Source organism: Ochlerotatus camptorhynchus, unplaced genomic scaffold (assembly GCF_037179485.1).
Source record: "Ochlerotatus camptorhynchus isolate MF236.1 unplaced genomic scaffold, CSIRO-AGI_Acam_v1.1 ptg000310l, whole genome shotgun sequence".
NCBI lineage: Eukaryota > Metazoa > Arthropoda > Insecta > Diptera > Culicidae > Ochlerotatus > Ochlerotatus camptorhynchus.
In genome coordinates, this window is record NW_027040798.1 from 240,061 (window position 1) to 257,752 (window position 17,692).

General features: G+C 37.8%; 1 protein-coding gene across 1 annotated transcript in view; it reads left to right on the forward strand.

Moving 5' to 3' along the window:
- Positions 1-604: 604 nt before the first annotated feature.
- The window catches only part of LOC135707415 (uncharacterized), a 261,090-nt gene continuing 244,002 nt past the window's right edge, over positions 605-17,692 (forward strand). The window contains exon 1 of the mRNA XM_065229228.1: positions 605-1,692. The gene's annotated coding sequence lies outside the window, so the exon portion shown is untranslated. The remainder of the gene's footprint in view (positions 1,693-17,692) is intronic.

The window sequence follows — 17,692 nt, forward strand, 5'->3', positions numbered from 1 at the left end:
ATATATAAGGTTACTGTATTCGGCAAAGTTCTTCAGAAGATCAAGACCTAATGGTTCGTGGACAGAAGTTTGGATTTTTTTTCTCACTGCGCGCGCTACTAACACAAATTTATACATTTTTCAATTTACAGCAATTTTACCAACAATCCTACTAATCCTAACCCAACACTGACACTAAACAAACACTACAGTTTCCTAAAACAACATGCACAAATTAAAACCTAGGACATTGTAACTAAACGGTTACAAAGTAGAAATACTTCTGAGTGCTCAGTTAAGCAGCAATATTTCAAAAAATAAGATCCCCTCTAACTGCATAACTGCCAGAAATTTAATCCGACAAAAAATCGCGCTACCGTTCCAGTCGCAGTACTAGATCGGTAATGTTCCCGCCAAAACAAACGTCCGGATCCGACACGGACAGCGCATGCTCTCACATTGACTTGCATGCAACTTCCTTTCGAGTGTCCAATCTACCGATTCAGGAGCCCGAACGGGCCACGTTCCGCGACACCGACTGACGACGACGACAACGACGATGGCGAGAGCAGCTGGAGCTGGAGAACTGTCGCAATTTAGTCGCTCGTCGAATCGGTCCGGATGCGGTCGCGTCTTTCGTGCGGTTTCTTCGTTGATCATAACAGCAGTCCATAGGCAGTGCTGTGGTGTGACAGCTTTTGATGAGTGATTTTTTTTTGGAATCGTGCTCGGTGAAGATTTGCAGGAAGAGCATTCTCGATTGAGAGGCAAGTGTCACTACTGACGATGACGGCGACGACGACGACGACGACGACGACGGCGACGTGATGTTTGGATATTTTGGCTCCATGGATAGTCTTTATTGGCAGGGGCGGCTCGGCAGTGGCTTTATCCCGTGGAAAGGGTGATTCCAGGGCGAAAGTGTATCCTTTTGCTAGGTGTATTTGCCCATTGGCGGTGCTGTGACATAACCAATTTCGAGAAAAGAAGGTTGTTTTCGCAGTGTGTTCTGAATCCGCCGACTGCGACTTTCGGTGATGAAAGGGTGAATGGGGAATGTTTTTCTTTTTGTTCGATCGACGACGTCTGCTGGACGACGGGAGAATACATTGGGGGAGCATTCCTTTAGCTTAAGCCAAGACGTGACCTCTCCAACTTGGTGGTGATTGTGTTGTTTGGTGGAGAACTGGCCCGTTATTCTAGGAAAGTGCAAAAGTTCAAGCCTGATGGGAATAGATAAGAGCGAATGCGAGAAAAACCCACAAAAGGCTACGAAGGCAGGAAACGTCGTCGTCGTAATCCGATACACGGACACTCTGCTTTTGGCCAACGGTGGTGTTCTGAGGCAGGAGTTGGAAGAATTCAAAGAGTGAGCTGCCCTGGAAGAGGCGAAGATGAAAACACAGTCCGTGGTACGAGGATGCAGCCAGTAAGCAGCGTCGAAAGGGCAAAAGCGTGAAGCGAAAATTGAAAAGTTTACCCGAGTGTTGCTAATTTGGGATTTGTGATTGTTTGCCCGAGCCGGGCGAAGTGAAAATTCGGCAGGAAGTGCAGAAAGCAGGGAAGCGAGTGAAAAGTTTTTCCCCGAGATTGATGAAGATGAGTGTGGGAAATTGAGAAAGACCAAATCCGACGAAGAGGAGAAACCATCGGAAGTGGAGGAGCATTCTTCGCGGAGCAGAACGGAACGGAGCAGTTCTCCCGAACCGAAATGTAAGCGAACCGAACCGAAAAGGAGGAAACTTTAAAATACATATATTTACGGTGGATTATACTGAAGAACGTGTAGCACCAGCTTCCAGGAAGGTTCGTCGAAAGCGCTTGTAGCGTGGGGTGGGGTGGAGGAGGGGGAGGGGGAGGTAAAACATCTGGTTTGATTTGTGATTACTTTTCCCCGGGGGGCGGCCGTTCGCTTGTTTCGAGAGAAAGTCAGCCGTTTCCCGGGAGAGCTTCCGGGAAAATGTGGTGCGGTGTTTTCCGAAGTAGGTTTCGGAACTGATTTAGTGTAGTTCTTCGTTTACGGTGGGAAAATTTGGCTGTTGCGTTGATGGGAAAATTCTAGAGGGATTTTGTACGACAGACTCGTGCAGGAACAGGTGCGTTTGCGTTGATGTAATTAGTTATGCTTGGGAAATTCCATAAATAAAAGCTGATAGGGCATATGTACCTATCTGATAGTGGGGTGCTGAATTTTTGTTAGAAGTGAATGCCATTAGGCCGAACGCCATTAGGCTGAGATTCTAAAGGGCCCTCCACATTAGATTCGTTTGCGTTGCATTGACGTAAATTTTGAAAGTTAGACAATAGATTTAGCTGTCATTTTATCGCAAAGTGTCAGATCCGGATCTAATGTGGGTGGGCCTTAAAAGTTGTTCACTTTACATGATCGGCATCCGTATTGTTTCAGATTAAAAAAAACATGAGCAGCTAATGAAGTAGGCCGATGTCGATGAATAGTTGATTCAAGATGTCGGAAATCATTGCTAAAATATGCCTAGAAAGAACCGCTCATGTTTCAAGGAAGGAAATATCTGATTTGGAAAATATGTAACTAAACATGTCAGCAGTTTTAGAATCTTGAAACTCGAAAGAACTGGTCATGATTTAAAATTGTTATGTAAAATTGTCTAAAAATTCATCACACCGAAAATATTTGAAGGTTAAAAATTAGTTTCGTAGTTAAATCAAACTGCTGCTCTTCTTGTCTGCTAAAGCGCCCATTTACATTGTTGTTGCTCCTGTTGCTGATAGCGGTGATGTGTAGAGTGTTGTGTGTTGGAAAGGTCTCTGTTGATGCTGTTGTCCTTCCAGGTGTCTGCTCATATTTTTTGCTACTGCGAGTAATGCTGATAAGAATTGCTTGTGGGCAGGGATGGATCACTGGTTTAGGACTTTTTCATTAATTTTTATTGTAGAATGCTAACGTAAAATCAAGTTGAATTTTCCGGATTATCCGGAAATCCAATATCATAAATCAACAATATGGTTCACCTCCCGAATTCTCATATGTTTCTGAAAAGACGCGACAGTAATACGATTTTAAATTGGCTCACTACTTGACTAGCCTATTGGTTCCAAGCAAATCGTTTAACGTACCCCATTCTACTCGAAATTCTAGTACTACACTATGTTTGTTTTGATTCGCTATGAAAGTTTGACATAGGGGTTCGTGGATTTTCCTATGTTTCGAGGGGTGAATCGATTAGCTTGGGACCGAAGAGAGTGCCAGAGCTGAGCCAAAAAGTTGAGCACGTTTCTTCGGGACATTCTGGTCTAAGAGTTACCATAGCCTCCAGTTAGAATAATATAATTTAAAATAGGTAATTTTTCATAAAACTGGGTAAAATTTTACTCTACTTTGAATTGTTTTTTTTTAAACTCTTTATTTGTTCCACTTTAAAATAAATTACATTTCATTTTAACTTAGGTGCTCCAGTTACTACAGTAACTTACCAGCCTTAATTGTTATGATATATAGCTAAGTGTTTTACATTGTTCCTGTCTTGGCAATTCAGTATTTTAAACAGGTTTTTTTAATCCTGCATGTCAGTATAACAATTGATATCTTAAAACTAAAAACTAAAACTAAATCTTATCTAAGTATTAAGAAAAATAATCGTTGCAATTGAGGATTGCAACGATTTTTGCCTGAAATAATTAATTATTTTTTGGACATTTGTTCTAAAGTCTCAACATTCGAAATTCTATGTACCTCGGTAGTACTGTATCAGGGAGGCAACTTCAAAATCATTTTCAGAACTTTGTTCTGAATCCTTTGAAGTGCTTTTTTCCTGGTAGTGCAACAACAAGACCATATTGGCACAGCGTAAAGCATGGCCGGTCTAAAAACTTGTTTAAATATTAGAAGTTTATTCGTCAGGCAAAGTTTGCATTTCCTGTTTATAAGAGGATACAAACATTTTATATATTTGTTACATTTGGCTTGAATGCCCTCAATGTGATCTTTAAAAGTTAATTTTTGGTCAAATACTAATCCAAGATATTTCACTTGGTTTGACCAGGAAATTGGAACTCCGTTCATAGTGACTATGTGACTACTACTAGGTTTCAAAAAAGAAGCTCTAGGCTTATGTGGAAATAGTATAAGTTGAGTTTTGCAAGCGTTGGGAGAAATCTTCCATTTTTGTAAATAAGAAGAGAAAATATCTAAACTTTTCTGCAGTCTGCTGCAAATAACACGAAGACTTCTTCCTTTAGCGGAAATGCCTGTGTCATCAGCGAACAAAGATTTGTGGCAACCCTGAGGCAAATCAGGGAGGTCCGAAGTGAAAATGTTATACAATGTAGGCCCAAGAATGCTACCCTGAGGAACTCCTGCTCTAACAGGTAGTCGATTAGATTTGGAATTTTGATAATTTACCTGCAGAGTTCTGTCAGTTAAATAATTTTGAACTAATTTCACAATATAAAGTGGAAAATTAAACTTTTTCAATTTAGCAATCAAACCTTCATGCCAAACACTGTCGAATGCTTTTTCTATGTCTAGAAGAGCAACTCCAGTTGAGTGGCCTTCAGATTTGTTTGAACGAATTAAATTGGTAACTCTTAAGAGTTGATGAGTAGTTGAATGCCCATGGCGAAATCCAAACTGCTCATCTGCAAAAATTGAGTTCGTATTGATGTGAAGCATCATTCTATTCAAAATTATCTTTTCAAAAAGTTTACTTATTGAAGAAAGCAAACTTATTGGGCGGTAGCTAGAAGCTTCAGCTGGATTTTTATCCGGCTTCAAAATTGGAACAACTTTTGCATTTTTCCATTTATCAGGAAAGTATGCCAAATGGAAATATCTGTTAAATAATTTTACCATGAAAGACAAGGTACTCTCTGGGAGTTTTTTGATGAGGATATAGAAAATTCCATCATCACCTGGAGCTTTCATATTTTGAAAGTTTTTAGTTATAGACCTTACTTCGTCCAAATCAGTCCCCCAGGAATCATCAAAAATATTTTCCCGAGAGAAAATATTCCGAAAATCCCGAGCAACCTGATTCTCAATAGGACTAGTAAGACCCAAACTGAAATTATGGGAACTCTCGAATTGCTTAGCAAGTTTCTGAGCTTTTTCCAAATTTGTGATCAAAATTTTACCACCTTCTTTAAGCGCTGGAATTGGCTTTGAGTTTTTTTTTCAAAATTTTTGTGAGTTTCCAAAAGGGTTTGGAACTCGGGTCTAATTTAGAAACATTATTTTCAAAAGTTTTGTTCCTCAGGGCAGAGAAGCGCTTTTTAATTTGTTTTTGCAAATCCCGCCAGATAACTTTCATGGCAGGATCGCGTGTTCTTTGATATTGTCTCCTACGGACATTTTTAAGACGGATCAAGAGCTGAAGATCGTCGTCTATTATAATTGAATCGAATTTAACCTCGCATTTTGGTACTGAGACAGCTCTTGCTTCAACTATAGAAGTAGTCAGAGATTCAAGAGCATAATTAATTTCATCTTTGGTTTGCAAAGGAATGTTTGGATCGAAGTTATATTCCATAAATGTTCGATACTGCTCCCAATCAGCTCTACGGTAATTGAAAGTAGAGCTGTTGGGATTACAAATTATTTCTTGGGATATTTCAAAAGCTACTGGAAGGTGATCAGAACCGAAGTCAGCATGGGTAACCAATTGGCTACAAAGTTGACATTAATCAGTTAAGACCAAATCAATAGTGGAGGGATTTCTTGCAGAAGAAAAGCATGTTGGGCTGTTTGGATATTGAATAGTGTAATAACCTGCAGAACAATCATCAAACAGAATATTACCATTGGAATTGCTTTGAGCATTATTCCATGAGCGGTGTTTCGCATTCAAATCACCAATTATGAAGAATTTAGACCTATGACGGGTAAGTTTCTAAAGGTCACCCTTGAGAAAATTCTTTTGCTGGCCTACGCATTGGAATGGCAAATAGGCAGCTATAAACGTAAGTTGTCCAAATTTTGTTTCTACAGAAACACCCAAAGTTTCAAAAACTTTGGTTTCAAATGAAGAAAGAATTTTATGTTTGATTCGTTTATGAACAATGATGGCAACGCCACCACAGGGTCCATCAAGACGATCATTTCTATAAATCAAGTAATTTGCGTCCTTCTTAACCTTATGGTCAGGTTTAAGGAACGTTTCAGTTATAACGGCAATATGCACGTTATGAACTCTCAAAAAGTTAAATAGCTCGTCTTCATTATCTTTAAGAGATCAAGCATTCCAATTTAAAATATTTAAAGCTTTAAAATCCATTACTGAATTTTAAAGTCATGACAATATTATTTGCAAATTTTACCCCAGTTTGAATAGCTTCAAACATGGAATTAGATTTAAGCATATCAGAAATCATGTCAATTAATGATTTCTGAAAAAAATTCCATTTTAGGGGCAGTAATGCTTCCTAAGTCAAAATTGTCAAAATTTCCGTTAGAATTACGTTGGTTAGTATTTTGATTTCTACCCGCTGCAATAGCAGCATAGGTAGCTCCATTAACTCGCTGAACATTGTTAGCAGCGAGGGGATTAGGTACAGATGAAACATTTGAAGCAGGGGTGATATTTGTACCTACGGGTACGAATGTAGAATTTGTTTCTCGCTGACCGTTGTTAACAGCAGAGGAACTTGTACCTGGTCGGAAACGTGGAGCGTTTCCTACCTGACGGTTAGAACGAGATTGTAGGATCGCTTTGCGAGTCTTACATTCCCAAAAATTGGATTTGTGGTTTACACCACAATTTGAACATTTAAATTTCTTAGGACCTTCCTTCGTCCTTTGCGTGAGAGGAATCACCACAATTCATGCATTTAGCTGGCATGTAGCAATTTTTAGTTCCGTGACCCCATCCCTGGCACTTACGGCACTGAGTGAGGTTTTGGAAATTTCCTCCAGTCTTCCTGAAGTGTTCCCACTTCACTCGAACATGGAGCATAAGGCTAGCTTTTTCTAAGGTCTTAAGGTTGTTTAGTTCACTAGACTTGAAGTGAACTAAATAAAAATCATTAGAAATCCCGTTGCGCGAATCGCCAGGACGGGATTTCATTTTCATTTTGATTACTTGGAGTGGCACAACTCCAAGTAATTTTGCCAGTTCATCTTTGATCTGATCCAGGGATTCACCACTGGGCAGTCCTTTCATGACAACCTTGAACACACGTTCAGTTTTGGTGTCGTAAGTAAAAAATTTGTGCTTCTTCTCAGTAAGATACTTGAGAAGACATTTAAATCCGTCCAAGGTTTCAGCCAATACACGGCATTCACCCCGACGTCCAATTTGTAGTGAAAACTTAATTTTCACGATATTCAAAAGTTCCATGCGAAGAGCATGGAAATCTGAAGTGGTTATCACAATAGGGGGAATCTTTTCCTTCTTGGCATTAAGCCGGGAAAGTTTACTAGAACTTTTCTTGGATGATGGATCATTCTCATCATCCGTGAGCAAATCAAATTGATTACTCAAATTAATTTCATCAGAAGGGGGGTCAAGAGTTTGCCCCTTTCTTTTGCGTTTAGACGCCATGGCGGCAGTAAATTTTTATCCAAATCGACTTCCAAGCAGATTACTATAAGAATCTGAAGGATCGAAGAGGAATTTTCCAAATCGATATCCGAGAAGGATTACCTCAGGTAGGGTCCAAACAAGGATCGAGGAGGAATAAGAGTTAAAGAGTTTTTTTGCAGGTTGAGCACTGAAAAGTGCTGTTTAAATTTGTTGTAGCTTTAGGTAATAGTTACACTTCCTTCAGCAAAAAGCAAATAGATCCGCACGGCAAGAGAGCACGATGCGGACTGAATCCAATGCACCTAATTCTCGCTTAAGGATGGTATAGTTCATTCTTCCTACCTCTCCACTATGGAGTAGTTTTCTGTTGCTCGATACCATATTCTCTGCAGAAGGTTGTAAGAGATTGACTAATGAATTGAGGTCCATGGTCCGAGCGTAGCAACTCCGTGATACCAAAACGGCAGAACGTCTCGAATAAAGCTTGAAAATTGAGTTCTTCGGTAATTTGTTTCATCACTATTACCTCCGTAAACCGGCTTAAATTATCAACCATATCCAAAGATATGACCACTTGACAGAGAGCCCAACAAATCTGGTTGACCGTCTCATTGGTTCAGGAGGACCTATTGTCGATACTAACGTAAAGGCATTGCAACCTTTGACGCATTTATCTACCTGTTTTGCCGCAGTCTCCTTTTCATGGCGTTCATCCCCGGATGACTTTAATGAACACAAAAAATCACCTTCGGTTGTAGTTTGTCCAGGATCACCAACCTATCTCTGCGCATAATTATACTCCTCATGACATGAAGTTCCGGTTTAAATTGCTTATATCCTTTGACTCTCTCATTCCATATGTCTGTTTCAAGACATTGCTGCAGTTCTTGGAGAACAGTGTCTTCTTGTGATGCTTCCCTAACATCTTCCTAGAGATGAACTAGCCTAAGGCTAAAAATCTCTTAAATAAAGAATTTAAAAAAAAAAACCTAACATCTTCCGGAGTGACTGCTTCCGGTAAAGCATATTCCAACAATTGGTTCACAAAGGCTTTTCCGGATGTGTCGAATGCTTTCGGAATTCTTACTGACACTCGAAATAGTGCATCCGCAAGATTACTGGCTTCCGGCTCAAGTATGATCTCATAATCATATGACTGTAAAAGGAGGACCCTGCGTCCGAGAACATGGACGAGAACGAGGGTTGAATAGGAATTTTAACGCTTTGCACCAGGCCAGGAACCGAAATTAGCAAGACAAAACCTTTAGCGCATTGGGTTTGCATTCTATTGAAATGGTGTCTTTGGCAAAGTTTCTCGATTTAACATGCGCCTTCATCTGGCAATGGAAATTAGTTCCAATTTTCTCCGCATAGATGGTGCTGCGATACTAACTTTCTTATTTCACATGCTAGAGGTTTTATGTCTTAGGCAAAGTTGTAGAACATTAAAAAATATAAAAAAATACCCAATGACTTAAACTTCTAGGTCTTTACACAACAAAGATATAGTGAATATTGTAAAATTTAACTGAAATTTACGTTTTTTGTACTATTTTCCATACAAACGACAAATCATTCATTTTTAACGCCTTGTATCTTTTAAGTCGGATAATTTGCAAGTTTTAAGGAAGAGTTACCAATGTTTTGGGTCGATGGCAACACCGCCAGAAGATTATTAAAAAATCCAGAAATAACGACAAGAATTACAGGAATTGAGAAGGATATCCTTTGTTGATTCGTTACAATTCTGTGTGTGCTATCTAGCAAGCTTGAAATCGACGTAAAGGCATTCGAAACCTACGCAGAAGAGACTAGAAGGTTGTTTGTCCATTATTATAGTTTTTACACTTTGTCACCTACGTTACACAGGATCTTGGTGCATGGACCGATAATCATAAGCCATTGTGATATTCCGATTGGTTTATTATCCGAAGAGGCGCAAGAGCAACGAAACAAATCCATCAGAAAATATCGGGAGTATCATTCTCGACAATTCAGTTGTCTTGCAGAAATCGAGGACGTATTCCATCGACTTTTGCTGACCTCTGACCCGATGTTGACAGTTCAGAAACAGGTTCCTCAAACCAAGAAAGAGCAATTTCCAGGACCCGTGCAAATGCTGTTGCAATAATCGACAATGCAAGATAACAGGTAGTTGTTAGAATTAAAAAAAAAAAAACTTTGAATCTAGATATCTCATCACACAAGCACACATGTTCGAGAATGAACATGAACATGAAGAAGCCAACGTGCAGCTAGCGAAGCATAAGAGACATGTTCCATCGTTTCCATCGCATGCAGTCAGCAAGCCGTGCGTTGGCGAACGCTGCTTGAATAAACATTGTAGTCTATGAATTCAAATATCTCAAATATATAAAATTATTTGTCCGGCAAACTTTCACCTTTGATTGATGATAAATGGTACATTTTAGAAAGTAAATGACTTTTTGCTAAAACTTGCTACTTTTCGAGAAACCGGATTATGAAGATCATGGTAATTTTCGCTATTTTGGCTAATATTTCGCTTGTATCGACCCAAAACATTGGTAACTCTTCCTTAAAACTTGCAAATTATCCGACTTAAAAGATACAAGGTGTTAAAAATGAAGGATTTGTCGTTTGTATGGAAAATAGTACAAAAAACGTAAATTTCAATTAAATTTTACAATATTCACTATATCTTTGTTATTTGAAGACCTAGAAGTTTAAGTCATTGGGTATTTTTTAATATTTTTTAATGTTCTACAATTTTGCCTAAGACATTAAAACTCTAGCATGTGAAATAAGAAAGTTAGTATCGCAGCACCATCTATGCGGAGAAGATTGGAACTAATTTTCATTACCAGATGAAGGCGCATGTTAAACCGAGAAACTTTGCCAAAGACACCATTTCAATAGAATGCAAACCCAATGCGCTAGAGGTTTTGTCTTGCTAATTTCGGTTCCTGGCTCAGTGTGCAGTGCAAGTTCTTCCCTCATCGTTTGAAAATATTTCTTTTCAAGTTCCGTAAGAGCTTTGCTCGCCATTATTCTGATTACTTCTTCACCATCTTCCTGTAATAAATGTTTAAATATCGTGGACCCCCGTTAATCCGAAATACACTTCATACATATTGATGAATTTACGTTACGGTCGACCGGCAGATGGAAATGATGTGAAAATGATAATTTACTTACCATTTCGTTTTACTCTATTACACGTGGTAGATGACGCTTGAGCAGTTTTTAGATTGCACGGCGTGCAGATTAGCGAGGTTAGAACTAAAAAGTGTTCTGATTAAGAACGGTCAGATTAACGTGGGTCCACGGTACTGCTTAAAATTTAACAGCTACGGAACTGTTTGAATGACAAAGCTATCAGCCGAGGGGGACGAAACTCCCAGATTTATTCAAGTTTTTTGAAAAAATAATCCACAAAAATCCACTTTATCAGATATAATCTCCAAAATTAAAAATAATATTATATTATAATTTTTCATCGATCACATCCCTATAATATCGGGTCACATCTCTAACTTTCTCATGACAGATTACGGTATTTCTAGACTAACATTTGAAAAGGGCGTAATTCCAAAAAGACCATATCGAGAAAATCGCTTGTGAATTTTGTTGACCTAAAAATTAATCCTATTTCACGACTTTCCATTTTCTGGTTGATTTTATAAGCTTGTCATATAGTTAATAGTGTAATCTATCATCATGCATGACTAAAAACTCAAAAAAAAAATTTTCTTTGCCGTGAAATTGAGAAGAAAACATCATACGCCCTGATAATTTCATACATGTTGTTACCCCCCAGATCTTCCACCCTTTGAACTGCCAACACTGGTGATACGCCGTGGAAGTACACCCTCGGGATTTTTTGTTTGTTGTTCCGCCTTGGTTCATCGTTCGCAAATTTTGTGAGAGTGGAATTACGCCCGGAGATTTTTTTGGTCTTCTTTTTGTTCGTTGTTTACACGTGAACTATCAATCGGATGCACTTCAAATGAATCGGGCGTGACTAGATACTACAGACTCAATACGTTTGGAATAATAAAACGATATAATTCGTAGTACTGGTCCAAGGCGTAACAACCAGATGCATCTTAGAGTTGAAAGTTGGAAATACGCCATGTAAGAAGAAACGTTTTTGATGATTTGAAGTGATATTTTCTTCTACTTTTTCGTGTTTATCGAGTAGTTTGTGAACTATTCTCTCTATATGTGGCAAAATATGGTTTGTTTACATTTCGGCTCTTCCGTCCCTTTCAAATGTTAGTCTAGGTTTCTTTAATAAGCACAGTTTGGAATCCATTATTTATCATATCATAAGTGACGTAGCTACATATTTACTTAGATCCAAAATTAGTAGCGATAGCGGTTAAGTAATCTGGCAATGAAAACTCAGCATAGTTTTGAACTATAACTTGAAATCAATCGCATCTAGAAATAAAAAAAATCACACATTTGATGTAATATATTCTTACACACATATTACAATTGTCAAGGAGAAAAGATTTTCCTCAAAGAACAGCTCATGAAATAAAGAATGGTGAATTCTGTGATTTTTCATTCAATAACAAAAAACAGCTAAGGTTGAATAAAATATGATGCAAAAGAACAGCTCATGAAATGAAGAATGGTAAATTCTGTGGTTTTTCATTCAATAAAAAAAAACATACCAGCTGCTGCTATACTTTTCGATACAAAGATTCTGTTTTTGTTGTCATCAGAATGAAAACTAGCGTTACCGTCTGCTGATGTGAGGGAGCGATACTTCCATGAACAGTGACGAGTTGCCGAAACAAACAAGGAACTGTGGCAAACGTACCATCTGTAACCCAACACTTTACCTGTCCAAGACGTCGCAAGTTTTCATGAGTTCCAAAAATTAAGGCTCTTTAATTATTGTCACCGAAGTCAGCAATCAATAGACGGTTCCCATTATCATCCTGCTGAAATTCATCCGGTAGATTATGCCTAACGTCCATTATGCCTAACGTCCATTATGCCTAACGTCCATTATGCCTAACGTCCATTATGCCTAACGTCCATTATGCCTAACGTCCATTATGCCTAACTTCCATTATGCCTAACGTCCTTTATGCCTATCGTACATTATGCCTAACGTCCGTATGCCTAACGACCGTATGCCTAACGTCCGTATGCATAACGACCGTATGCCTAACGTCGTGTACCCCAGTTAAAAAGGATGCAAGACAATGGAAAACGATAAGACCAGGGCGAAGATAATGCCACGGTTTGGAGGTGTTCCTAGTCGAAGCCGGAAGTGGTTGTGAAGGCAAACGAATTTCGGCTGAATGCTGGATTTCAGAAGTATTCGGTGAGGAATGGAAGATCCTATGAAAGAAATTCGTTGGTTGGGAGCTTCATACGAAGAGCTTCGGACTGTGCTTCTGATGTAGATGGTTGGGTGAATGTAGGATTTGGGTGGGTTAATGAAATTTACGCACAACTTGTTGAAAATATGAGTTATGAGTGATCCGAGGTGCGATAATGAAAGTGACAGTCAAACCGTAATACACACTAAAAATTAAATGCGATAACGGTTGGATAATTCTGACTCATTCAAGATTACCGATGAATAGCGGATGAAATCGGATGATATCGGCAAGTGCGTGTTATTATACTTCACGAATCGAAGAAATCCACAAAAATCGAATTTATGAAGATAATTTTATTGATATCCGTTAAATTTAATGTAGAATGCCTTTCTGGCCAATGTTTGTTGTTGGTTGTGAACCAATTTACAAACCTCATTCAAAAGCTAGTTCAAAAGCATTCGATAGGATATCCCTACTAGAGGATTGCAATGTGGAGTTCCATTTCGAAAACTCATGAATTAGCACCTTGAAAGAGCCTAGAGCAGCCAGTCGGATGAGGCTTTGTTTGTGCAGCCTGACACGGCTTTTTTTATCTATCAAAATGGGTAACGTTTACCCAGATAGAAAACGTCAACAGCTGAGTAAACTTTGCCCAGTTTCCTCCAAAAATATGTTTACCCAAATCTGGGTAAACGCATGTTTACCCATTTTTGGGTAGGTTCAGTTTTGACTCTAACTAATTTTGAGTAGTTTTCAAATATCGTGTAGGCTTCTAACGCTTCTGTAATGAGAATTTAGCCGGCGCTCAACTTAAAACAAATAGGGAAATGGCTCTAATTCACGCTTTTGCAGTGTTCTGGAAAATTTTGGATTAAATATTGTCAACAATGAACCAACGCACTTTTACTCTGGTGGAAGTTCACTGATTGATTTACTGATAACTAACGATACTGATTTTGTTCTAAATTTCAATCAAGTTACTGCTCCTGGTTTTTCTCAACATGATATAATTTTTTCATCACTTAATATATCTCGTAGAAAGTTGGATCTCCCTAAGTTATTTAGGGCTTATAATCGTATTGACTACCCTCTACTACAAAGTACGTTGACAAATTTTGATTGGTCCCCGTTATATAGTATTAGTGATTCTGACTTGGCACTCGAGTTCTTTAATGCACACATAGTTGATCTTTTCGAAAATTTCGTTCCTCTGCGATCTGTGCGGTCCAATCCCAATGCGATGTGGTTCAACAATGATATATTGAATGCAATAATTGCGAGAGACATTGCATATCGACTTTGGATATCAAGTAGAATTGAATCGTATCATATTCAGTTTAGAAGACTTCGTAATCGGGTAACCAGTCTGATAAATAAGGCTAAATCAAATTTTTTGAGCAGTGGCTTGGAAGCTGCTAACTCTAGTAAAGAGCTGTGGAAAAAACTTAAACATTTGAATGTTGCCGGAAATTCTAATAGCAGTGTGAAGGTTCATAATACTAGTGATGAAGTTAATGCCTTTTTTGGTGAAAATTTTACGATAGATCCTGAATTACCGACGATACCACCACTGAATCCTGAAGGTTTCCGTTTTTCTCCTTGCACTGATTTGGAAATTTTGTCTGCAATTTTATCAATTTCATCCAACGCGATTGGTATGGATGGTGTTCCTTTAAAGTTCATCAAATTGATTTTACCCTTCGTAATAACTCAGATTTCCTACCTGTTCAACTTGTTCATTTCGACCGCTAGATTTCCTCATGCATGGAAAACCGCAAAAGTTATTCCAATTCGGAAAAAGCCTGCAGGCACTAGCTTGAATAACCTTCGCCCAATCAGTATCCTATGTTCATTATCTAAAGCCTTTGAAAAGATTCTTAAATCTCAGATTCAAGAGTATATTAACCGATTTAACTTACTCAGCCCTTACCAATCAGGTTTTAGGTCAGGGCACAGTACAACTTCATCACTTCTTAAGGTGCATGATGATATCCATAAATTAATTGATAAAAAAGGAGTTGCTTTTTTACTTTTGATTGATTTCTCTAAAGCTTTTGACAGGGTCTCACACGTCAAACTACTGAAGAAATTATCACACCAGTTCGGATGCTGTCGTGAAGCTGTTTCTTTGATCAATTCGTATTTAAGTGCTCGCACTCAAATGGTGGATATTGAAGGTAGTCTTTTGGCTCCCATTAATATATTATCAGGTGTACCCCAAGGGTCAGTATTGGGTCCTCTTTTATTTTCATTATTCATCAATGACCTTCCGTCAGTATTGCAAGTCTGTTTGATCCACATGTTTGCGGATGATGTTCAATTATACCTCTGTTCAATTGATGCATCTGTAGAAGAAATGGCTCGTCTAATCAATAATGATTTGAAGTGTGTATCGCTATGGTCTTCAAGAAATCTGCTTCCGATAAATTCATCTAAAACAAAAGCGATGTTTATTTCCAGACGGCAGACACGCATTGAGTTACCAAATCTTTTTATAAATAAATGATATTATTGACTTTGTTAACAAGGCTTCTAATCTCGGTATAATATTACAAAATGATTTAGAATGGGATTCTCAAGTAAATTCCCAATGTGGAAAGATTTATGCTGGATTACGACATTTAAGGCTAACGGCTGCTATGTTATCGGTATCAACCAAAATCAAGCTTTTCAGCTCTCTTTTGAAACCACATTTTTCGTATGGACTTGAACTGATTTTAAATGCTTCTGCTAATGCTTTGGATCGTTTAAGAGTTGCCTTAAATCACTGCGTACGTTGGGTTTTCAATTTGTCAAGATACGCTAGAGTAACACACTTACAACGGCAGCTTTTGGGCTGCCCATTTTATGAATTCTTTAAACTGAGAAGCTGTGCTACCTTATTCAAAATTATACATCATGGCCCAAACTATCTTCATGAAAAATTACAACCATTCAGAAGCGCTCGAGTAAGACACTTCGTAGTACCGCAGCATAACTCCTCTCATTACGGTAGTACCTTTTTTGTTCGTGCAATTATACTATGGAATCAGCTTCCTACTTACATTCAATCTATACAATCAGCTGCAGGATTCTACCGTGAGAGTTTGAACTGGTTCAGTGGAGGGAATTGAATGGAATGGAATGAGCAAAGGGTTGAGGTTTGAAATAGCATATATTTAAAAGTAGTTTTGTATTATATTAAGTTATGTTTTGAACCTTTTTGTTAAAGTGGATTGAATTGCATTTGTGGTGTGAACAACGAAGAAACCGATTGTAGAAAATTACAAGAGAAAACTCTTACTCTACAAGTATACAAGTAAATAAATAAATAAATAAATATAATGTTGGCCTATGGATCTAAGATTGGGCCCATCGCTAAAAATCTGCTATTTATAAATTTGATCCACATTGGTACGGTACTAATGGATAATTTTGGTCGCTATTGAAAATTTAGTCGATTGCTGAATTTATGTATGGGCGCAAATTAGGGGCCGACATTACATCCATTACCCCAAGATTAAATATTATTCATATTAGACTAATCTTGATTTTTTTTCTATAAGGGATGATGCATATATTAAGTCACGGTCTGGTCTAAGATTTTGTGACAAGCAATGCATTAGGTATAGGAAAAACGTCACGTTAGGGGTGGGGGGAGGGGGAGGAAGTGGTAATTTATTGCTCGATTTGGCGTGACATAATTAATACCCTAACATACTGTACATTCTGTGTTGCCATAGCCTCCAGTTCGAATAATATAATTCAAAACAGGTAATTTTTCACAATACTGGATAAAATTTTACTTAACTGTGAGTTGTTTTTGTAGCCTTGTTGTTATTGAGCTGTCAACTGCTAAGCGCTCAATTTACAGTGTACGAGAGCCGCTAGCGTCGGGAAAAATCGTGTCTTGAGAATAATAGAAGAGTGAACCATATTGTTAATTTATAATATTTGAATACCGTGGACCCCCGGTAATCTGACTATTCTTAATCTGCACACTTCTGCTAATCTGCACGCCGTGCAAGCTAAAAATTGCTCAAACGTCATCTAGCACATGGAGCAGAGAAAAGTGAAATGGAACGATGCGAAACGGAACTCAGACTCAAAACAAAACATCAAATAAGGCTACCAGACAATAACTTTTCTGATGATCGTAGGGTTACTAGAAGTTCAATTTAAAATAGAAACCCGTTAACATGCACGCAGTGTGTCGTTCAGGTTAACGGAAGTCCACGGTACTGCATTACCCAAAAACATGGTTGAATCCAAGGGGCAAGACAGCTTTTGATCATGGGTAAAATCAGAGTTAATTTCGAGTAACTCTGAGCAACTCTGAGCAACTCTGAGTAACTCGCGTTGATCAACATCAAACACACATAGCAACCTAATTTTTGTGTTGAAATCTGTCATCACCGGTGGGCTGAAGCCGACTGACAAATATTTTTCAACAATAATTTCATGAGCAACTGAAAATGGGCGACCGGGCGGATTTATATACAGAAAAATTGTAGCTGTTTTAACATTGTGGCTTGTGGAACCGTTTAGTTCTGCTTCTCTCAGTATTTTGCAGAGGTGAGAGGAACGCTTTGCTATTATTATTATTATTATTATTATTATTATTATTATTATTATTATTATTATTATTATTATTATTATTATTATTATTATTATTATTATTATTATTATTATTATTATTATTATTATTATTATTATTATTATTATTATTATTATTATTATTATTATTATTATTATTATTATTATTATTATTATTATTATTATTATTATTATTATTATTATTATTATTTGATATAATTCATCTGACACTTTTTTGTCTTAATGAATAACATAATGTAGGGTTCATACAAATATACATAAATAAAATTACACAAATTTAGTCAAGTATTA